This window comes from Eubalaena glacialis, chromosome 20 (genome assembly GCF_028564815.1).
Source record: "Eubalaena glacialis isolate mEubGla1 chromosome 20, mEubGla1.1.hap2.+ XY, whole genome shotgun sequence".
Classification (NCBI taxonomy): Eukaryota; Metazoa; Chordata; class Mammalia; order Artiodactyla; family Balaenidae; genus Eubalaena; species Eubalaena glacialis.
Genome location: NC_083735.1, coordinates 1,690,391 through 1,714,869, shown reverse-complemented (window position 1 = coordinate 1,714,869; position 24,479 = coordinate 1,690,391). Strand labels below are relative to the sequence as shown.

The 24,479-nt window shown below is 39.9% G+C and overlaps 1 long non-coding RNA gene across 1 annotated transcript in view; it reads left to right on the top strand.

Moving 5' to 3' along the window:
• LOC133081449 (uncharacterized) overlaps nucleotides 1-24,479 on the top strand; it is a 513,762-nt gene that overhangs the window by 285,458 nt on the left and 203,825 nt on the right. The window contains exon 2 of the long non-coding RNA XR_009698825.1: nucleotides 3,129-3,169. This is a non-coding gene — a long non-coding RNA (uncharacterized LOC133081449). The remainder of the gene's footprint in view (nucleotides 1-3,128; nucleotides 3,170-24,479) is intronic.

The window sequence follows — 24,479 nt, the reverse complement described above, 5'->3', positions numbered from 1 at the left end:
ATAGTCTGCTATGATTTTTTAAAAACTTTTCATGAGAAAACATCCTGGGATTAACAATTTGATTGTAACCTCATTATATATTACAAAAGGAGAGTATGAATATGCTTTTTTATCAGCCCGCCCCCATGCCTAATTCAGAAGTGTACAGTAAGGTGAGTGAATAAGTGAACAGGAAATTCACCAGATGGGTACAGTGCAGTTGGTGAATGATGGGCTATGGAGGCCAAGAGTAGGGAGGGGTAGCAGAGGAGACTGGAATCTGAGAAAGATAACTGAAAACTGAAGATTAAGGCAAAGAAGTTATAGGCACCTAACGTGGGGAATCAAGCTGGTAAGGGCATCCTGCCATCAAAGTGAAGCAGAGTCACCCCTGATGAATTCAGTATTCAACCCACATGCCAGCTTCTCTTAGTCAAGTCTTCCTGTTTGTCAGAGCTGTATTCGGCAGATGCCAGACACTGTTCTTTTAATTGTAAAAAATGGAAACAATCTAAGCAATTGAGACAAATAACAGACCCCAGATAGCGTTCCCACTGAATCAATTCTTACATGCCGAAAGGTTAGACAATATAATTCTGGAACAAAATATAAACTTAGAGTAATTTCCAAGTGCCTCATTCTAGAATGATAAAAATTTAAAGTGCAATTCTGGAATATTTTAGACTCAAGGAATATATGTGTACATGTATATATAGCTATATGGCTTAGCAGACTGGTCAGAGGAGAAGAGGAATATGTATATATGAGTGTGTGGTGGAGAAGGGGGTGGGTAGAGGATTCGAGTGAGTGAGAAGGAATGAACAAAATCAGGACACAGTACCTAACTTTGTAGCACACAACAGTATAGAATTCAGTGAGCAGAGCTAAGGTTTATTCTAATGAGGCTCATCAGCCCCGTTATGTCGACAGGCTGGTAGAAACGTCTACAGGAGTCATGGAACAGGGGAAGCCAGAAAAGAGAGAGGCGTTGAGAGGAGGTGATGAGAACTCAGAAGTACACTTCGTGAGAACGCGAAACCCAAGGGCAGATCATGGAGGGGCTGATGCTGTGTTCTGGCCCGTAGCTGAGAGTCCTGTGGCTGTTCATGCCCGTCCTGCCTCCTGCCAGGCGCCAGGACTGTGGGAAGCAGCCTCGGTGTGCACAGCATGGCCCCCGTCACCTGCGTCTTACGTTGGGTTACTGCTTCAGAACAGTTATGCTTGACTGTGAAAGCAAAGATTTTGGTATCAGAAGTGATTCCACAGAGACACACATTCACTTCCCACCTGATGTTCGTTAGAACATGGGCTGTCGCTAAATCAGCACCATTTCCTTATTTCTGTAATAGTTTCAAATGAGCTATACCGTGACGTTCTTTTATTGACCGTCTCCCTCTCTCAGGGACTTTTTAATTGACGTCTTTGCAAAATACGGAGCTATATCCAGCTGCCTTCCCCTAAAGATAGGTGACAGTATTATCCGCACATTCGAATGTTACTATTGAGTCTGATTTGTGGTGTGTTTCCATTGCTTTCAGGGTTCTCTTGAAATTCCATCACTTTGATGTATCCCTCAGACTTCTAAATTCCCCTCTAGCCTCAGTTTTACTACTCAACATAGCTTCTGAGACTGTGTCGTGTAGACTTTTCTCGATGGGGATAAGGAGTGGCTCTATTTCTGCAGAAATTAGGGCATGTGTCATTCTCAGAGTTATTGGCTCCACCTTTAGCTCAGCATTTCCAAGAATCAGACTCATTACTGAATGTGCTATTCAACACCATGATTATGCCTCTGTTCTTTCTAAATCAATTTCTCTTCAGCTCCTGTTAACTGTAGAGGGTTTTTATGTCTCCCCACTCAGATGACTCTCCTCCTCCTCACAGATCTCATCTGAAAACACGAATTTTCTATCTTTTCTTTGCCCCTTAATGCCTCTCCCTTCTGTTATTTAACTTTCAATTGTATCACTTAACTCTGTCAAGTATCCTGACATGCAGCTTGCACAAAAGCTGCTGTCCGCGCTGAAACTCATCTTATTGTTGGCGACTCCTCCTAGATTAAAGATCTGTGCTTGTGCTTTGTGTATCACCTTCATAGTAACTTCCCTGGATAAAAGAGACAAGGAATTTAACAAAACCCAGTGTTAAATCTTCTGATAATGTATGTAGGTCAACCTAAGGCTGTTAACATTATACATATAAGCACCGACACATTTAAGCACCTAACAGACAACATCCCGATAGATTATCTGCTATAAAAAATACAGATCCTTCCATCGAATTTATATCTTTTATCATAAAATTATGGTACACTGAGCCGTCATGGTATAGAAGAGAAATGATGAGGAGAACAAGAAAGAGAAACACTTGAATTCGTATCTGTCCCATTTTGCCCTTGGCCATATGAGTGTCCAGTCAAGACCACCATGCTGTTTTCACACCAGTTTTAGGATTGCAAATCGGCGTAGGTGATGCTGGTTCACTGCACCTCTAACCCTGCCTTAACCATAACTCCTTTTACCCGTGCTTTGAGGATTCAGACTCAGCTCTGGGTGCACTGAAGCAAAATTGGAGCATCTGGGTAGAGTGTCAGAACAGCAGAGCTAACATCAGTGCAGCACCCCATTGGCTTCCTGCAACCCAGACTACAAACGCTACGTCAGTGGTGGTTGAGAGGCTGTAGATTAGCTCGTATTCATATCTAGATGCAGTGATTTGTGAAAACTTGTTGGAAAACCTCAGTGACATAGAAAATCTTTTTTTTCCTGTGATCTTAATTGGGTTTGTGAATATATGTTGGTGCTAGTTCAGAGTACAATTCCACTGTTTTATTCTCAGTTATTGTATTAATCTTCTGGTTGTTTTGCTTAGCATGCATGTAAACAAACTAACAGCTTGACCTACTTAGCATGTGGAAGAATAGCACTTAAAAAAAAAAAAGATTTATGGTATGCTCCAGTTTAATCTTTGGAGAAAAGGATTGTGACATTACTATTATTGTTACCATTATTATTTACTGTGGCCAATGCTCTAAATTTATATCATTGAATCATAAATCATATAATCATTTTTTTTTTTTTCTGTCTTGTTCAATTAAGTGGCCTGAGTAAAGTAATATTGTCTTAGGTTTTGTTGTTGTTCGTTTGCAGGCTGGTGATGGAACTTCATTCTTTTGACTTCTAGATTCCTTGTAAGTAAATTTATGACCTTTTCCTAAAATTGAGAGCTGCTAAAAAGTTCCACTGTTTATTTTTTACCTCTTTACATAAAACATAAAAATAATTCTAAGGGGAATATATTTTTCCTAAGCAGTTCTTTATATTTGCTGAGACTTCCTTGGGGATTTTACGCATTTGGTGAATACATATGTTCTGTGAGCATCAGTGTTAAGAAAGTAACCCTCTAAAAGTTTATGACAATCATACTCCTAAAAACCTTCCAATAAATAACATAATGTATTATGAATACTATTATTGTAAGTTAAATACTAAATGAATTCAGGTGAGAAAACTTCAAATAGTGAGAAACACATTTTCTCCTTTGATCTGCCAACCAATGACGTTAATTCACTTGGTTTTCACTGAAGCCATGCTGATCATAAAAAAATTTCTTTGATATTTATGTGGACAATAGATGCCCTTTTAGGAACATTATTCTACTTTGGTAATAATTAATATGCATACTTAATTAACTATTTAGAACCCAGTGAGAACAGTATTTCAAACAAACACAAAAACTATGCTATGTTCAGGTGAATCATTGAGGTTGCTGTGTATTCAGTGCACCCCCCCCCCAATTAAAATTCAATACTTGAAATGTTACACAAACTGCTTTAAGGTTTAATGTTGAAGGTCATGTATTAACATGATGTGGATATAATCAACTGGGCCTTGACGTTGTGCTAACTGATAATGTGGCTGCTGCTTGGTGCTGTCTACTAAGAGACACTTGCAGAAAAGGTCGGAGACTATACCAGCCAGCATTCCCAGGAAGCGTTTCTGAGGATGGGAAGGAGAAGCAAATCATCCCAGCCTCATGGCTTCCCACCCTTTCCTTTGGCCATGTTCTCCTTCCCAGTGGTGATCCTGGAAGGAGGTAGAGAAGGTATCTTAGATTCTAGAAGAACTTAGGAGTCCACTAAGAGATAACCGTGTTCTCTAAACTTACTGGGAATCTCTGACTTGAATAGAGTAATTGTATGTATGCCAGGCTTCTGTTAGCCTTAGCATTTAGGACACTCTTGTCTGCTCTCCTTGAGGTGGCTGTCGGTCATTATTTGTGTGCCAGGAGCTACTTGAATCTGTATCTCATTGGCTACGTTTGCTCCTTCAGATTCAGTGGAGAGAGTGCTGGGGAGGCTGAGCTCTTCGGAAAGGTGTGTGTGGTGGAGGAGCAAGGCCAGGGGGCCTTAGCTGTGGGGAGACTGTGTGGTTATAGCGTTTCGTTATTTCACTCTTCCTGTGCTTTTTAACTTCGTAAAATCAATGTCCCCGGGAATAACACAAATTTAATATCTGAATAACGTGTGATATTTTTCTGGCAAAACAGCCCGTAATGAAGCATCAATGTGAATATTTGTATACACATTTTTAAAAAGTGTTGCACTTGGGTAATGTTAACACATCACAGCTAGACCTGACTGTACTGGGTTCCTCAGACACACGAGAGCATCCCTGTTGTATAATAATCTACGCTCACGTCTACAGCCATTTTTGGACAATGGAGAAGAGGACAAAGTAGGCTGGAAGAAAGTCAGCACGCTGTTAAAATGACACAGCGATTGGGGGTGACGCTGGGCAGAAATGGAACGTGCTTTAAAACAAGTGGGTTCTTTCTTAGAAGGGGGGGAACAAGTTAAGAAACATACAGTTTGACACGTTATTATCGTGAATTAATTTTCTAGTCATTATAGGTGTGCTGTTAACGGTTGGTTCTGATTGTGATACATTTGTTTGGAATCCATGTAGTTCAAACATTTATTTTTAGAACTGTTTGTCACTTTAAACTAAGTAAGCAGTTTCCTGGTTTTAATGAATTTACTGCTTGGAAGCACTGACTGTAAATTTGCAAGACCAAGTGAATGAAGCTGCCCCCTGGAGGCTAGCGCTGACTAGCCCTGTGAGCATTTCATGTTGGGAGTTAGTGTTTTGAATGCCTGCCTGCCTTCAGTCAGTGGGGTGTTATTTTGAATGCTATGCTTGAATATCAAAGCCTGTTCTATCTTCAGTGAAATTGTCCCTTGTCAATCTAGTGCTTTAAGATGCAACCCCAAAATATTTCAAACATGTTTGTCTTTTAGCCGATCTACACCCCTACCCCCAAGTTTGGGGAGTGTCACTACGGATAATGTGTGGTGAATTTTCTTTCAGTCACCAATTATGGTCGCTCCAAGGTGAACCGTATGCTGTGATGCTCTCGGTATACTTTGTAGTATTTCTCACTTGGTGCCAGATTGATGTCCCTGGTGTTACCACACCTCTGGCATTTCTTCTACTCTTTTTCTTGCCTCTTCCGAGAAGCCTGCTCTCCTACTAATACCGAATCTGAATCCGGCCTCTGTACCGCAACGCCGAATTGAATCTCAGAGACAGAGTTCTTAACCACTGTGCCACCAGGGAAGTCCTAAGTGTTTATTTATATGAGTAGTTCAGCTGCTGTTCTAACAGTTTTAGAACTTCCCTTACTTAATAGAATAAATTCCAGAAGATTTAGAGAAGGCCCGTGTTTTCATTCTAAATACTCACTGGTATTTCTGCATGTGGACTTGATATTTGTTTCTTTGATCTTGTATTGCCTGTTGATACTTTCATCTATCACAGGTACTTCAGAAAAAATGTAATAATGTTTAATTTGGACCGTGATAAAATGGCTTACATCAAAGTGTTCACACACACATTCATTCATTCTGGGAATACTGATATAAATCTGATCAAGAGCCTGTATTCTTCTGCAGCAGACTTGTGATGTGGTATATGGTATGGCATATTCCACGATGACAAAAGAAATCATACGCTTTAAGACCCCAGAGAAGGAAGCAGTTACTTTTCTAGGGATGGTTGCAGTAAGCTTCACTGAGATGTTGCACACTTGTTTGGTATCAAAAGAGATTTAACAGTTTTTCAGGTAAAGAAAAAATATGATATATATATATGATTATAAAATAACATTTATTGATCACTTACTAAACGTCAGATACATTTGTAGGTGCTTCACATATGTTAACTCATTTAATCTTCTTAGCTATTATTAGTATTCTTCTCTACCAATCAAGATAGGCACAGAGTAGGTACATGATTTGCCCAAGGCTACATAGCAAGACAGTAGCCGAGTCAGGATGCAAACCTAGGCGATCTGGTTCCAAAGCCCAAGCTCATGCTTAGTTCTTTAGTATGCTAGCTCGGATGACGTCGTGGAGGGGGGGTTAGAGTGGGGAGCAGCCCAAGCTCATGCTTACTTCTTTAGTATGCTAGCTCGGATGACGTCGTGGAGGGGGTGTTAGAGTGGGGAGCAGCCCAAGCTCATGCTTACTTCTTTAGTATGCTAGCTCGGATGACGTCGTGGAGGGGGGGTTAGAGTGGGGAGCAGCCCGAGGAGCAAGAAGGAAAGCTCATGCCATTTCCTAGATGCACCGTCGTTCAGGGGGACATTAAGGATGTAGTAATACCGAAAGAAAGAAGTAGCAAGTTTGAGAGAGCTTTTTGGGACTGGAGCAAGTGTGGTGATAGGATTTAGGGATTCATTGGTTGTGTGAAGGAGAGAAAGAGGTTGAGAATATTCTACTATTCTATATTCTACTATTCTAATATATTCTGTATTCTAATCTTCTGGCTTCAAAGAATGTAGACATTATATTATTCATCAGATCAAAAGTAAAAGAGTAGGAACACATCTTAGGGAGAAAATACTGGATCTAATTGCAGGCATGTTGACTTGAAGTTCTCATCACAGTGGAAATATTCAGGGAGTCGTTGGGAGGACGGGTCTGGAGCATGGGAGGACAGGTGAGCTGGAGAGATGCAGGTCTGGGAGCCATCAGAGGAGGGTGGTGTAGGACCTCTGGGAGGAAGCGGAGAGCACGGGAAGATGCCTCACATGTAGGCAGAAGGGAGGACCAAGCAGAGCCCTCAGCGTTAGCAGGGCAAGCCGCAGAGGCAGAGGAAGTTACTGAGGACCTGAGAAAAGGCAGAGAAAATGCAGGGAAAAAAGGGAGTTTGAGAACAGGTGGGAGAAGAAAATTTCAAAAATTAAAGTGGTCATGCAGGCAGGTACAAGCTTGACCAGGGCTGAAAGAGGACATGGAATTTTGCAGTGAACAGGTCTTTGAATAAGGTTGTAGGATGGAAACCAAGAAATAAGTACGATTTTAGTAAGTGAAGACTAAGCGTGCACCACCTTGCAAAATTTCTGCAAGGTGATAGCTATGTCACAGGAAGCGATTTCTTTGTGTTTGTATCGATTTGTTATTTCAGGGTGAAAGAGCCTTGAATGTTGTGTGTACAGAGAGGAAAGACATTGTGAAGACTGGAGATGAACGATATTAGGGACGAGGGGATGATGGAGAGAACCGGGACTTGGACAAAAGAGAAAGATAGAGACAGTGTGGAAATTACATCCCCAATTTCATGTGTGCAGGAAAAGAGACAGTTGTTCCTCTGGAACTGGAGGTGAGACAGTTAGAATAGGGTCCCTGCAGGTAGGTTTGGAGGTGGAAGTCATGCCTTTAATGGATTTCATTTTCTTCAAAGAGATTAAGTTGCTCAGCAGAGAATCACAGGAGAGAACTAAGACGAGTTGAAGCTTGAAGTTAGAAGACATTTCATGATAAAACAAAAGGTTGCTGAATAAAGACAAAACCAACCAACCAACAAACCAACAGCACTGTGGGCAGCTCCAAGGCTTTATTGAGGCTGGAAACCATCCACTGGTCACTTGATCACTTTACCTGACTATATGATTTGCTTTAGCAATTGTTTGGCTCTTTTAGGAAACAATTAGAGCCTTGTTTGACTTAACCTTAAGTAACAGGGGGTTACTGTAGATAAAGGAGTGTGGGGATATAATGAATCTTCGTGGAGTCTGCAGTAAAACTGAAAGTCATTCAGAATTATTCAGGATGCCTCAAATCTCAAGCAATACTTTATCACCACCAAGCACCAAGCACCAATCGTTGGCATCCAGATCTGTTTTTATTATGCTTTTTTCCTCGCCTACAAACATGAGTAAATGAATGGGCTTCCCTGTCAACTTATAACACAGCTCTGTGTGTCAGGGTCCCCCAGACCAACCCCAAGTTCAGTGTTTCACTGGCACTCACAAGACTCAACCAAAGTCATACTCATAGCCTCATAGCCATGATTTGTTATAGCAGAAGGATACAGTGCAAAAGCAGCAAAGGCAAAGTACAGGGTGAAGTCTGAAGGAAACCGGGCACAAGCTTCCAGGCATCCTCTCATGGCGGAGTCACACAGGACACTCTGGATGATCCCAGCAAGGAGTCCCAACAGCATGTGTGAAACCCTGTCTGCCAGGGAAGCTCGGGGAGACTTAGCGCCGTGGCTTTCCTTGGAGCAAGCTCCCATAGACAGCCACTGCCTGGAACATTCCAAGGATCCAGACTCCGAGAAGGAAAGCAGGTGTTCAGCATATCCTAGAATGTTTGCACAAACAGTTCAGGCCCAACGGGCCACTCTATGAGTTTGGCTGGTCGGCGCCCTCTCAAAATCCAAGTTCCTCGGTGCCAACCAAGGGCTAAACTTGTGAGCAGTCTCGCAAAGGGCAGCAGTCAGGCCTGCTAGGTTAACCCTTTTCTTCACACTCTGCCTCTGTTACTCTTCCTGTTTCTCTCTCCTCTTTCTCTTTGCCTCGTGATTTCTGCTTATTTAGATATCCTGCCCCTTCCTCATTTCTGCCGACACCTCTCTTTTCTGGCTTCTCTTCTCTCTGCTGTCCATTATCTATGCATCTCCTTTTGAAACCGGTTGAGGAGAGAACTTCATCAGTCCATCTGGTCCGTCTGGACCCTGTGAGGCAGAGCTCTAACTGCTGGCCACTCAGAGTTCCTAGGGCAGGCTTGTGAACTTGCTATGCTGGGTCCAGTCAGCTGTGAGTGCCAAGGTAGAATCAAGTGTTGAGTTTTGCTCAGAATGTTCTTTGAGCAGCTCAAGCTCTCAGGTAATAATAGACTCCTTTCCAAAGCAACAATATCCCTTTTGCAGGGACCCGGAACAGGGAGAGATCATAGTTGGGTTTACCCAGGATTGGGGAGTGATTAGGATGTGACAGAATGACACAGGATTATTAAAAGTTATCAGTCCCAGAGCACAGACTTAAGGATGGAAATGTCATATTCTCCCTGCTAATTCGTCTTTTAAAAAATCTTCTTAGAGCACATGCTTTATTGGTTTTTAGTTACCTATTAAATATAACCCAAATTTGTTATCCTTTCGTTATGCATCTCTGCAGTGTCATCAACCTGACTTCTGGTCTTCTTTTCTAATACAACTCTACCCGAGAGTCGAATAGAACCCTTCCTTATTCCCCAGAGAACATTTTGGAGTTCTTGACTTCATGCAGTTCCACCTGACTGGAGTGCCATTTGCTGGGATCATTATGCATCTCTCGTGGTCTAGTTCAAATGGCACCTCTTCCAAGAAGCCTTCTACAATCATTCCAAAAACTGAAGTTATCTTTCCCTCTTCAATGGACTAACGTGTGGTGTGAAATAGGACACTAAGCAAACATTCCTCGGAATATTTTTAGCTCCTTAGACTCAACCAGTAGCTCTTTTTGAGTGTAAATAAAGCTTTAGCCCCGGTTTTATCTACCTTAGCAACTCACGGTATTTTGCGTAGATAGTTGATAAATATATCTGAATGAGTGAATAAATGAATCTGTCAGTATGGCATGCACCAGCATTATTAGGCTGTTACACCTTTCTTTCAATTATAGTGGCTCCACTGGACCAATTATACTTTTTTTTTTTAATCACTTGAAACTGGATGTCAAAGAAATTTGTGAGTTAAATACTAATTAGGCGGAAACATTTACAGTGAAAACATGAGCTCCTATTCTCGCCCGCATAGTACCTACTATGTATTCAAGTTTCATTGTCATCCTGGGTGTTTTTGACAGCAGCTCCATTACTTTTACAAGTACCATCAAAATGTGTTATTCTTGAACCAGTTCTGTCACTTGAAGGTCACATTAATAGAGGGATGAGAAATGCCCAGCTCTGTACAGAGCTCCTAGAGATCCCGGCAAACATTCATGCTGCTGCTTGATTTGCAAAATGGGAAAATGCCTTTCTGCCCCGTAGGTTTTGTTTTAGTAGATCATCATATTTCAGAGGTGAAATATGAAACAAAAATTGAGGCATTTGACTGTTAAAAGCCCAATTTTATTGCGCTTTACTCTTAAGGAGTGACGTGCAAATTAGAAAGCCCTATAGAATGGAACTTATTGATTATACTACTAAAATATTTGTATGCCATCATATTTAGAAAACCTTTCAACATCCTCCCCATAGAGGTGGTGTGGGCTTGCCTGACTTAATTACTTTAGTGATTGGTGTGGATGTATGTGTGTACAGAAAGCAAAGGAGAGGGGAATTAGCCAGATGTCAAAGTAGTGAAAGTGATGAAATATGACACGTGCTCTGAGAGATCAGTATGCTTCGGTGTCCTATTTCCTCTTCTAATCTTGAACGGAATTTTAGTATAACAGGAAAAAATTTAACTTCTTAACACACAGTACAGTTCTTCCTTCTTTAAAGAAAATGAAATCTGTTGTCTGTGAATGAAGTCTCTGTCTCAATGTTGTCATTAGGGCAACACATACTTTCTCATTTCTTTCTTTAGAGTTCTTATCAGTACCTGGTGCAGTGAGTTCTCAACTCGTGTTCATCTGCTGATTATCCATCAGTCTCCTATCTCAGTTGAACTAAGTGGAAAGATAGTAAAACAAATAGAGTCTGTTTCAGTCATTCTTTCTCGTACTCTAGAATTTAGACATTGAACTGAATATCACTAGTGAAAATCATTTAAGAGTTTCTCCTTCCTTGCAGATCAAAGTAAAACTTATAAACCCATGGATTTGAGAGCTTAAAGATATTTGAGATTGTCCAGTTCATTGGTTCTCAGCCCTATTAGACTCAAAGCTCCCTTTTATACCAAATAGTTTATTATAAAAACTCTGTGAAATGAAATTCACGGAAAATATAACTTGTGTATAATCATCATTTTAAAAAATTAACATTATGCAGTTATATAAAGAAGAGATAAAAGTAATTTGTAATAGAAGAATACATTTGTCTACATACAAATACATACTCATGTGTCTCTATAATAGAAGACATTGTAAACTCATTTCGTCTTGCACCTACACATAGGGGCCCAGTGAATGCACAGTTATAAATGCAATCTTATAAGTGTATTAACACAAATTACCATTGGTGATATGATTTTCTATAATGAGGAATAAGTTTTAGTAAAATTCTAAACAAAAGAGAGTGCAGTCTTTCATTATGTGGTTTTGCACTGCTGGAAAAATTTATGACTATTAAAACTTAGCCAAAAATATCCTGTGTTCATAATTAAAGGGAGTTAGGTGATAGGGTTCGATAATTGCAAACAGGAATTCCCTGCTGAAACTTTACACTCCAAAGCTCTACACAAGGGGAGACTTCTCTTCCCTCCATCTGCCATGTCCTGTGCATTGCCGGGTGTTATCATTCCTGGCTTTCACCCAGTGGGTGATTGTAGTGCATTCAAACATTGTAACACCAAAAGTTGCTTATCCACACATTTTCAAAAGTCCCTTGGGGCATTACTGCTTCTGTTGAGAACCTCTGTCTGATCCTACACCTTCATTTTATGGATGAAGAGACTGAAGCCTGGAGAATTGAAGTAACTTACCTGAATTCATCCTCTCTCTCTCTCCCTCTCTCTCTCTCTCTCAAAAACAAAAACAAAAACCCCACTTATTTAAACTTATTTATTTTTCTTTTAACATATTGGAGAATAGCAACGTTGATTAGTATGAAACAACTAATAAACTTGAAGATGTTAAGCCATCTATTTGTTCACTTTCATTGTGCTGAAGAAAAGAGCAGTGACTTTTTTTCTTTCTAACATCACTCCCACCTCTGCATATTTAACCAACTGTGCATTGAGTTATTGTGGTTTTTAATATGTGCAACTGCCTTCTCTTCTGCCTATTGCCATTTGTTAACAAATATTTAGTGAGCACCCCCTGTGAAGTAAATTCAGTGCTAATCTCTGGGAAGTTAGAGATACAAAAAATTCACTTAAGGGCCATGTCAAATATGTATGAGAATTTCTTGTCAAATTAAACCAACAGCACTCAATAATATTTAATATATACATTAAATGGCACAGGATTCCATCAGCATGTAGTAATCGACATCGGTCTACTCCTGTCATGTCATGCATTCATTCGTCCAACAAATACCTATCTCCATATTTTGCACCAGGCCTAGACACTGGGGTCACAATAGTGAACAAAATATTTACAGCTTCCCTATTCATAGAATTTACATTTTAATGAGTTAGAAAGATATTGATCAAAAATATCACATACCTTTATAACTGCATATGGAAAGGTGCCCTGGACTAGTCAAGGATATCTGACCTAGTTTGGAGAGCAGGATACAGAAGAGCAGATAGATAAGTTTCAAATGACAATGTTAAACCTAAACTTAGTAGGAGTTAATTAGGGGAAGGTGGGAGGAGGGAAATAATCCGGAGGAGGAAACAACAGGTACAAAGCCCAGGAAACAGAAAAGAGAAGAAACAATTGGAGGACCAAAGGCCAGTCTTCCAGCAAGTGGAAAGTAAGAGGGAAAAGGCTCTTTCTGATGTTGAAATGGGAGTCAGGAGCTAGATCACTGAGTGCCCCATGGGCCATGTAAAGAATATAGTTCTCTGTACTAAGAAAAATTGGTAGCCAGTGAAGGCTATCTTTGTATTTTGAAAATATCTGTTCACCTGCATCGTGGAAAGTTCATTAAAAAATGCCACAGTAAATGCATGTAGACCTCATAAAAGGATTACAGTAGACAAAGCATATTAGGGATACAGTTAGGATTGGGGATTATTGGTGACCGTGGAAAGAGGGGGGATGGGTTTGAGAGGCATTTAGGAGATAAAATCAACAGTTGTTTTTGATGGATTGGATTTGGGTGTGTGTGTTGGCTTCTACTTTTCTAGCATATAAGTAGAAGGAGTAGATTCACTGAGAGCGGAATTGCTGAAGGACGGGTGTGGGTGAGAAAATCATCAGGACCACTGTGGGCAAGCTGGTTTTCAGGTTTGTTTTTCATATGAAAGTGGACATGACAAGTAGACGGGTATGGACGTGGATTTGGAACTCAGAGGAAAAGCTGTGTGTGCAATTTAAGTTTGGCGTCATCTGGGTACAGGTGGCACTTTAAGCCGTGGGCAAGTGTGTAGTTGCCCAAAGAGAATACATCTTAAAGATGTCTGTGTGTCCTTAGAACTACAAATTTGAGGAGTATAATCCATATGGAGAAAAATAAGCCGGTAAGTGAGAATGAGAAATACAGGCCAACAAAGAAGAAGAAAGCAAGATTCCAGATGAGGAAGCGTCCAAGAAAGACAATGGTCAACACTGTCAAACAGCTGAGAGTCTAAATAAGATGAAGACTGAGACACCACTGTTGATTTTAGTAATAGGAGAATTTCTGGATCACTTTGTAACAGCCTATAATTATGTGATGAAGGCAGAAGCTGGATTGAATAAGTGGAAGGTGACAAAACAGAACTAGTGAGTATATGTATAAACAACTTTCTAGACCAGCACTGCCATGAATGGGAAGAAAGAAGAGGGTAATAGCTGGAGTTGGAGGAGAGGGAGGCTCAGGGAGAGAGAAGCGTCTTTACATGTTGACGGGAAGCTCACTGTATTAAAAACCATGTTCACATGCAGGGGGACAGAGCAGGTACTAATAAAAAGCTCCTAAGAAGGTGAAGTGGAATGAAATGAGAGTATAGTTGACTCTAACCTGAAGGATGTGTATCTGTTCTATTGTTATGGAAGAAAATGAGTGAAAAAACGGTTACAAATGCAAGTATATTTTTGATACTGAGAACTTGAGTGAGTTCCCGTCTGATGTTTCCTATTTTCTCCAAGAATTCGGTGGCCTGACATCTGCTGAGGGTAATGAGAGAATAAGATAATGTAATCAGAGCTTTGCAAAGAGTCCGAAAGATCGGACATAGGAGTTGAATAACATCCTCATGAAGCAGTGAGAGTGTAGTTAAGTTTGGTTATCCTGACTTTATTTTAATACCAATCCAGGTGAGTTCGGTTATCCTGACCTATTAATAAGTTCTTAATAATTCATTTTTATTTTCTATAGTTGAACGCAGCTGCCTGGAGGCAAGTATGGAGAAAAAGGATGTTTGGGTTCATCCAAGTTTGAGGAATGGCCAGACAAAGATAAGAGGAGCAAGGAAGGTTAGGTCAGTGGCAAGAGACTTATTGACTAGACCATGGAATGTAATCTGGACAGAGAGACGTGTGAAGTCAGGAGGGCACGCAGTACACAGGGTGAAGGTACTGACATTTGCCTACTGGATCCTTGAATACATTGAAGAATGGTCATGGTGGGAGTAGTTGAATAATTAAACTGTAAAGTCGAGGAAATTGTGATCAGAAAATGGGATGCTTGACTTAGTGATTTTATTGATGGAACAATTTCAGTAAAAACAAGATCCTGGCTAGATCCATGTGAGAGAGTAATAGAGTAGTGGTTAAAAATTCACTGGATATGTATACTTACCTTAATTCATTGCTGAACTGTAATATGATTGAGAGGAAGAATCATATCCTATACTCTCTGTTTGGCACATGGCACATAGCTGAAAAGGTTTTCTTTCCAGTGTCAACTAACATAGAATTTAATCGCACAACAATGAACCCTGAACAGACCTGCTCTCGTGGCTTTTCTCTTTCTGCCGTTCAAAGTTTACATGAACACTTTAATAGGCCTCTTCCCTTGTTTCAGCTATGAAAACCAGAAGCACAGGGTGACCAATGTACGTAACAGCTTATAGCCTTCAAGACAGTTCATTGTAGTTATGGGTCAGATGTGCGTGGGGCAGGTGTGTAATGATTCTCTTTTCTCCTAATTCTTTAGTCCGTATCTTTAAGTCTATTCCGCGTATTATACAACACAATAATAGAAGAAGATCATGGACAATACAGGGAAAAATGCTAAGGAAACATTTTCTCAGGCCATGTGCAAGAACCATTCAGCCAATACCCTGTGGGGTCCTAAGTGGCCATTTACAAGTCAGCAAAAATACACCGGCCCAGCCACGCTGCAGCCTGCAAGCAGAAGGTGGACGGATGCTTCTCGCCGCCTCTGCAGGTGATTCCGCGTGATTCCGCGTGGTCACGTCGGCTGGCTGCGGGCACTTCTGCGGCTGCTACTGCTTTCATAAGCAAAACAAAAGCAGTGATTAAACGTACAAGAGCCCCTTCCTAAAGGGCTTTCTTTCAAAGAGATAGCTGCGAGAGGATGTACCAGCCCCAAGCCAATGTTTAAAACCTCCTGGAAGCAGTATTTGTGGCAAAATCAAAAGTATCCCGCCTCACCCCTGTGGCCCCTGTGCTACCAGTGAGGACAGCTGTGGCAAGAATCATGTGACAGACATGGTTTCAAGTGAAGACATTGTAATTTTTGTGATACGATGACAGCCTACGCCTTTGGACATCATAATATTCTGATCATTTTTCCTGTCTGGAATGTCATTATGCCTGGGCGGGCAAGGGGTTATGAACTGTACAAATTAGAAAGTTATTTCATCCACTCGGCACAGAAGTATTGGTCCTCCATCTTACCATAAGTGTGGATTTATGACTATTCAACGAAAACAACCATCAGATTTAAATTAAAGAATTTTTAATTGTTTAAATAATCAGCAGAGTCATTTAAATTGTTTTTCTTTCTCCACTTTGTTAGCCGAAGTTGTTCATTCTGGCTGTAGGGAATCAAGACACACGGTAAATGTGTGTTGATTGATAAATATTATAGAGGCAGGAAAGAAGCCAGCTCAATGGAACTTGAGGAAAGGGGCATAATTGGATATTTATTCTTTCTCCAGCAGTGGCACATATTCCTGAGAAAGTTTTTAAACTTTAAAATCCTTTTAAAAGTTACTTCTCAAATTGGTTTCAGAAATATTTGACATTTTCAAGAGTTCGGGGTATTTATTTATTAATTTTTAATTGAAGTATAGTTGATTTACAATGTTGTGTTAGTTTCAGGTGTACCACAAAGTGATTCAGTTATACGTATATATACATATATATTATTTTTCAGATTCTTTTCCCATATAGGTTATTAAAAAATATTGACTATAGTTCCCTGTGCTATGTAGCAGGTCCTCGTTGTTTATTTTACATTTAGTAGTGTGTATAATACATTACTTCCAAATTCCTAATTTATCCCTCCTCCCCACCTTTTTCCCTTTGGTAAGCGTAAGTTTTGTTTTCAATGTCTGTGAGTCTGTTTTTGTTTTGTAAATAAGTTCATTTGTATCATTTTTTTAGATTCCACATATAAATGATATCATGGTATTTGTCTTTCTCTGTCTGACTTCACTCAGTATGATAATCTCTAGATCCAATCCATGTTGCTACAGTAGGTTTTTTCAGTGTTTCCTTTTTTTACCATGCTTGCTTATACATTTTATATTACTAGCTAAATGGTTACTTATTCATATTATAGTACCTATGACAATTAGTATATTTTTCTTTTTTAAAGATACGTTGCGGGAACACACATAGACACACATCGTTAGTAATGTTCTAGAAATGATTTGTCCTTAAATATATGCTGCCCCAGAAATGTACAGTTGTTTTAAATCTTCCGTAAATTCATTCCCTTGCAGTCCCTTGGAAAACAACTGAAGTTACATGTAGTTGAATATTGCTCTCTTAGAGTTTGTCATATTAAAATGTTCTAAGAAATTATAAATTGCTTCACAAAAATACCTGACTCCACCAACTCTAAAATATAGGACAATTAAACTACCATTGCCTTTTTTTTTCTGATTCATGGATTTATCAGACAACAACTGGAGGGCTGGTGCCATTAATGTACCTTTACTAAAAACACTAAAATCAAGGAGAATGTACAAAAAAGTCATTAACGCAATTATGCTTCCATCTCAAAATTTTGTGATTAAGTTCACGAACCGAAAAAATAACCATCCTGCCTGTCATTAATATCCCTGCCTAAGGAAGTGCATCAAAAGTAGACTTTTAATTCTCCAGTTTATTTAATTTAGGGACCCAAACACACAAACCCACTTTTAAACACACCCATTTCTAGTCCTGGTGATTCATCACTGACCCCTGGTTGCCAAGCCTGTGTCGAATTTAGCATTTGATTGTGCTTTAGCAGCAGCAAGGCACACAGCTCGCTTTCATACCATCTCTGAGCCTGCGCTCTGGGTATTTTGTGGGCAAGACCATTGCTCTCTGCATACACGGTCTGAAAGGCTCAGCTCAAGCATAAGCCCCCAGGACCAGGCCGGAGGTTTCCTGTGTGCCTCTATGTTAATTTATATCAGACCATTATATCAGTTTCCATAATTTATCAAAATGGTTTAAGTATTTGTCTCTCCTACTAAGCTATAAGGTCCTGAACGTCTGCGACTATGTCTTATCCGTCTTTTATTCCCTAGACCTTGGCTAGCACATAGGTTAGACCAGTGTCTGGTTCCCAGTAGGTCCTCAATTAATGTTTTTTATTATACAATAAACCACTTTTCAGCCTCAAAGAGAGATAAGGCACATGTATATTTCACTCACCCTACCTACTTATGTCTTCTTTCTCAGACTCTTTAGTATTACTGAATTGTTCCTTTGTTGTCACAAGCGTTACCTCATTTGATTCCCTCAGTACTTCTGTGCAGTAAATCAGATCTTTACTACAGATAGGAGAACCAAAACAGAGAAAAGGGAAGTGATTTGCTTGGATCACCAGTCAGCACAGAGCTATAGGCAGATCTCAGGTCTGCCTTTCTTCTCTCCTCCCCAGTCTCTCCTCTCTCCATCTTCTCTTCCCCTTCTCCCTCCCTCCTCTCCTTTCTCCCCAAATCACAAAGAAGGAGGGATCCTGAAGTTGCCTGCATCTGTCTGGGACCCTGCCAACTCTCCCTTAAAGGATGACGGAGGCTGCATCCAGACAGACCCCACCCTCCCTTCCCTCCACGCAGGCAGACTCGCACCCTTCCCAACACGCCAGGATTACACTCCCCGGCAGTTGCAGTTTGGAAACTACGCCTACCTAGAAACATTTTGAAATGCCAAGTTGTTTTAAACTTGTATGATTAATTCAAATAATAACCTTTCACTAATACCATCAGCTCTTGATTGTTCACAAGCCATTATGAAAGGTGTGAGTTCCCCTCTTGTCATCCCTTCCTCCGTGCCTCCTTGGGGCCCTCCGGCTCCTCCGCCAGAGGGAAGGCCCTGGAAAACAGAGAGCTGCAACTTAAAATCAATCCATTGTCCCACGTGTTACCTGCTCTGAAAAAGATTTTGCAGAGAAAAAACGTTGCAACTACAGTCTGAAGTAGGGTTTGGGAATTCCAGTGGAGTTTGTCTACACTTTCCCCATTGCTGATCCTGGCATGTACTCGAGAGAGGGATGCAAAGGTATGTTAGAAACAACAACAAAGACAACAGGAACAAAAGCAGCTCTTGTCAGTAGCCAGTAACAACTCTTTACCTGTTTTAACAATTGATCTATTTGTATTTCTAAGCAATTTGTACAAGTCTCTTTTAAAATTCTTTAAAACGTTTATCATCTAAAGAGGCTACATTCCTGTGGCCCAGAATTCTCCGACTTTTGAAGCCCCTTACTGATTTAGGCCCAGAGTTTCTTAAATTACTGATCCCTTACCTACCAAAATAATCAAGTGTTAAAACAAAAGAAGACCTCAGACCGTATTTTGGCTTTTCCTCTCGCTTTTAAAATAAAGAAACATATCCAGAGAGATGATGGAACCTGCCTCAGCTCGTACTTCCTCTCCTTGATGCTAAGTCATACCTGATGGGCAGTTACTGGTGGGGCTGGAATGGGAACCAGGGGATTTTGTGATTTTTACACTGTTTGAATATTGCAGAATTTGCTGTATTTTAGTGTTCTGACCAATGTCATCTTATCCATAATTGTCTCTCCGTTCTTATGAACATCTAAACACTATCTTTCCTTGGGAAAAATATTGCGTATTTATTCAGGTCTTTTACACAGAATGGATTGTACAGGTGCAGTTTGGGCAACTGTTGCAGGTCTTTTCTTCAGACTCTCTTCTGTTTTACACATCATGCTCACTAGGAAACAGTCGTTCCTTTTTCACTGTTTCTCTTATACCCGGGCTTCCGTATATTATCTTGGAATCGTAAATAGGTTCTAAGCCTCCCCACATGCCCATCTCATCGGGCGTGAGAGCAAATGTTAATGTCAGTAGCCTCCTTCTTGTGGAGAAATGATGATGTCCCCAAATGCTAACACGTTGGAAGTGCTTAGATATGCAGAACAAAATAGTTTTTGCAATGGTGGCTCTCTCTTTAAATCTTATCCATAGCACTTTTATTTCCTACATCCATCCAGCAGTAATTTTCCAGGAGAAATATAAATCCTAAAATGAATTCGTTTGGTACATTGGTGGTTCTAAAACAAAAATCAAGACCCAACGGAGACAGAAATGATTTGGAAAGTTCTGTTGCACCTTATGAAAGACCCTTTTCCTAAATCATCCTTAGCATGGAATACCTGACTGATGAGCAATAGCCATAATTAGCCTTTTCAAATATCATGGAGGTAGGTACAATTTACAGTTTTTTTTTTTCTTTTATACAATTCCTTCAGTCAGTTCAGTGGGCAAAATACAAATTTAGCTTTCATTTTTCCATTAGATACTATGAAAGATGGTAAAGGTGATCCTTAAATTAATGTATATTATAATTGGAATTACTGTTAATTTTAGTAGCAGAAGTCTCTCTCTCAAACTAAGCTAGTTATAGCTGTGGTAGGAGCTTTTCCTCTGTAAAGTGTCAAATGCCTGTTGACCGGGGTTAACAGAGGCAAGGTGCTGGCCCTCCTGGGCTTAACATTACTTTTAATCCTGGGTCTGTCGCGGTGCTAAGCACAACAGAAATGAAGAATCTGGGATATTCTGTGGGCAGGATTTGCCCTGCTGGGGGACTATTACTAGAGAAATACCAAGAAATACAATTTTTTGGTCGTCAGCTGTAAAGAAATCATGGTCAGTTGGAATGTCCAAACCTTTCTATTGACCTAATTTTATGGCAATGCATCTAGAAAAGAGTTCCTCTGCAGCTGACTGATTCACAGCAGAGTTAAAATGCTGACACCATCATTCAAGACTTGGTACCAGGAGACTGGATGACCACTATTTAAGCTCTTTACTTTTAAGTGATTGTATTTGAAGTTTATAAACAAAACCTGTAGTTCTGTTTTCAATAGGTCTGATCTATCAGATGGAGGTGTAGTAGGTTTTTTATTCACTAGAAACTTCTATTTATATATCAAGTGCTTATTACGGTGATTTCAGTATCTATATACGTAGTGGCTAAGAGAAAGAATCATTTTTCGTATTTTGGATACTACAGGAATATTCAAGACAGGCATTTTCAGGTAATGATGTATCGCAGGCCTCCAGTGCCTTCTTTTTCTAAATATGGCAAGAGGGCTGTTAAAGACAGGGAAAGAATTTGATTGGTCCACGGAGAGCCAATCAGAAGTCTTTGGAAAACTATAGTCAGCATGTGAAACTATATGGCAGGCTAGCAAATGTCATAAAATCCATCTTTACTTCCCAATTTCACTTTTACCAAGATGATAAAAAAACAGAAGTAGAGAAAAATCTAACTATGATCTTACATGATGGAACTTCAGGGAAATATTTTCCCCCATCCATTTCTGAGGATGAATACAGCACAACCATTTGTGACAATGGGTTTAGAAAACAAACAAACAAGCAAAAAAACAAAAACAAAAAAACCAGTCCTCACCCTCTAACATACTGTCTATGACTAAGACTTATGTATATGAATTTTTGAAGAATGAACAAAATGCATTCTTTTTAATGTTTCCCTACTGCCCCTGAAAATAAATGACTCTGCCACGATGTGCAGTGGTGCAATCCATACCCCAGTGATAGGTGCTTTGTTGAACTGCCTCGCTTGCTGGCATAATTTCCAGAAGTTAAGCTTCTAAGCATAAAATATTCTATGTTTGTCCTGAATATTTTGCAGTGTGAGACAAGCTGGGTACGATTTATGCTTCGGTGTGTGTTACAGCAACTGAGATATCACATTGCACGATGTTGAAGGTATATCTGTACTAATTTATCGTATACCTTTAGAGCGGGTTACTTTTACCTTTAATGTTGTTAAATGATTCCGTTACCTCTGAGGGATTATTTGCATATATTGAACAGAATGCAGACCTGGCCACATTTGTTTCTAATGTCTAATTAGATGTGAAGGAACCTTGACTTTAATATTATGCTTTAAATTTAACTCTGGTGAACTGTGACGGAAAACGATATTCCAGTCTATTAGGTATGATCTGGAAAAATAAGCATGTAATTTGTAGCATTATTATTACAACCCCTTTTACTGCATATGTTTCAAACACTATTATAAAATGAATGTCACTACCATTACAGTTTTGACATTTTAAATGAAACCGGATGAGGAGTCATAAAATTTAACAAAAAGAATATTCCATACTATTAACGTTAAGGCCTACTCATTTCCCATAAACATGAAAATCTGTATTTAATCTGTTTAGCTAGTTAACTAATCGGTTTTTGTTAATGCTATGGCAGATAATTTTGCATGGTATATGAAGCACTTCTTATTTAGTGAAGATTAACCATTAAACTTTAATTGGCATTCACCATTTAACAGTAATCTCCTGCACAAGAGACTTGCATTTGCGAATTTTAAGTGTTAAAGAAAGTATGCAAACATCATATTTTGAAGGTCTTCCCAAACTTCTTAGGTTGTAGTTGCCCCAGGAAAAAAAAAAAAAAAAAAAAAAATCCATTTTCAGTTTCATCTTCAACTTTTATAGTAAAGTTCTCAATTGAGTTTCTAGAAATGTCCTGAGGTGATGGTTGGGGGATGGTGGTGTTTTTGTGCAGGAAGTATAGAAACAGTAGATGAAAAAAGACTTTAAGTAGCTGGCCAAACTGTGCTTGGTGATTCCGGCATTTGTAGAAATAGGACTGACCCTGGTTCCTATGTTACAATGACGCAAGGAAGGGAGAGAAGAAAGGAATTGAGAAGATTTCAACCTATGTTAATAAATTCATTCAAGAGGTGTTTTTTTGAGCCCCTAGTATATTCTGGGAATATGATAGATGCTCAAAAAACATTTCATTCTGTCATGAATGTTGATTGATGTTTTTATTTACAATAATGAGTAAGATGAAACTGATATAACAAAGATGCGTGTTGGAACTTTACTCTTTCATCAGTTATGTGAGCCACTTATTTGCTGAAACAGATAATGGTTTCCAAATATTGGAAGACTAATTCCTCAATTTCTGTGTTGTTGTTATTTCAAATATAGGGGCTACAGACTCAACACACTTTTAAGCATAATCTGCATTATTAATATTTTCTCCATTAGCTTTGTTAGGTCTAGATGATGAACAGAATAGTCGGTCAACTCCTGATGTGTAGCATTTGCCAGTTTCTATGACATAAATTCCCGCATCATGGCTGACTTGAAGCTATCAATGTGACGTCACTGAATGTGGATTTGGGAACACACGGCAGCCTACCGCTCTAAGTGATTTGCACCATGCAGGCAGAGTAAATATAAATGATCCTAAGAGCTTAAATGATAGAAAAATATACTACTACATGAATGAGTGATGAGTGTTGAGTGATTACTTTTGTTTTTAATATGAATTGTATACATAATTTAATTTTTAATAATTGCCGTGATTGACAACTGGCTTACAGAATCCCTGATAATAGGGATCATTTAACAGTCTACACTCACAAGCTAGGATGAGTCAGCTCTCACCCCTTCTGTTATGTGGAGAACGGCTTTTGAGGCAAAGTAGGAGCAAGAAGCTCTGGTAGTAGTCTGGGTGAAAGATGATGGTGGTTTGAGCTAGGTTGGAGGTGGTAGAGGTAACGTGGAACACAAGTTCACGTGCCCGAACAAACCAAACCGTCAGCGCTCGGAGCAGAGAAAGGTTTATTGCGGGGCCAAGCGAGCAGAAAGAGCGGTTCGAGCTCACAGAGCCCGAACTCCCAGATCGTTTTCAGGGAAGGGTTTTTATAAGCAGAATGTGGGGGGAGAGCTGCAGGGTGTGTGACTTTCTTCTGATTGGCTGGTGGCGAGGTGCCAGGGTGGTGTTCCAGGGATCTCAGTCATCTGCCTTCTGGTTCCAACCAGTCTGGGGTCTGTGCGCTGGTGCTCGGCCTGAAATGACCATCTTCCACCTGCGGGGGGGGGCGGGGGGGGGGCGGGCGGGGCTTAGCTCCTGTAGAGAAGCTCAGAGCTCTGCATCAGGTTGTTTTGTGTATTCCTTGCGCAGGAACCTGGAGCCTGCTCCAAGGCTGCACTGTTGTCTCTCGACAGTCTTTCCTTTCTTTCTGCTTTCCCTCACTTCCCTAATGAGCAACCATTTAAATCTGCCCTTTGGGACTCAGGGGCGGTCTAGGAGGCTGAAAGCCTTTTTCCTGCAAACAGGGAATGTGGGACATGGAAAAAAGGCTTCTTTTGTGCCCAGCAGAGGTCCACAGGGCCCTGCTCGGTTTCAGCGGTGAGGAGTAGTTGGAATTGGGATCTTTTTGGAGAAAAGACGCGGAAGAACTTTCTGATGAATTAGATGTGAAGGTTGTACTTAATGCCTCAGCATCCTCCTGTTTGTCTGACTTCAGAGCATTTTGGGTTTTTGTCAAAATTTTTGTCTGTATCTGTAATTATGTTTCTGTCACTTGTAAGCAATACAAATAAATATTAAACAGGTGAGCTTATTTAACAACATTAATTTTATAACACAATTAACACAACATTATTAAAACTGGAGATGAATAAGCCCAGTTAAAGCAGCATAAGGGATTTGCAGAAATGTAGATACTTCTGTTTTCTAACCACTTCAAAATCCAGATGTTCTGTCTTTTGCTCTTTTTTAGGTACACGCTGATGTTAGTACATTAATAGTTATGTATATTAAAAGAAACATGTGGTTAATCAATTATTTGGATTGATGCATCATTTCTATAAATTTGGTGAAAGTACACCTCTATATGAATAATGTTAGTGCCTACAAACAGGATATAGTCTTGAGAACTCTGATTTCTTCTTACTTGGTCAGATTTTTCTTTTCTTCAGCTATAATTCATATAGTAGCACATGGATGCACGATTTCTTTCAGGAGGGATTGAAT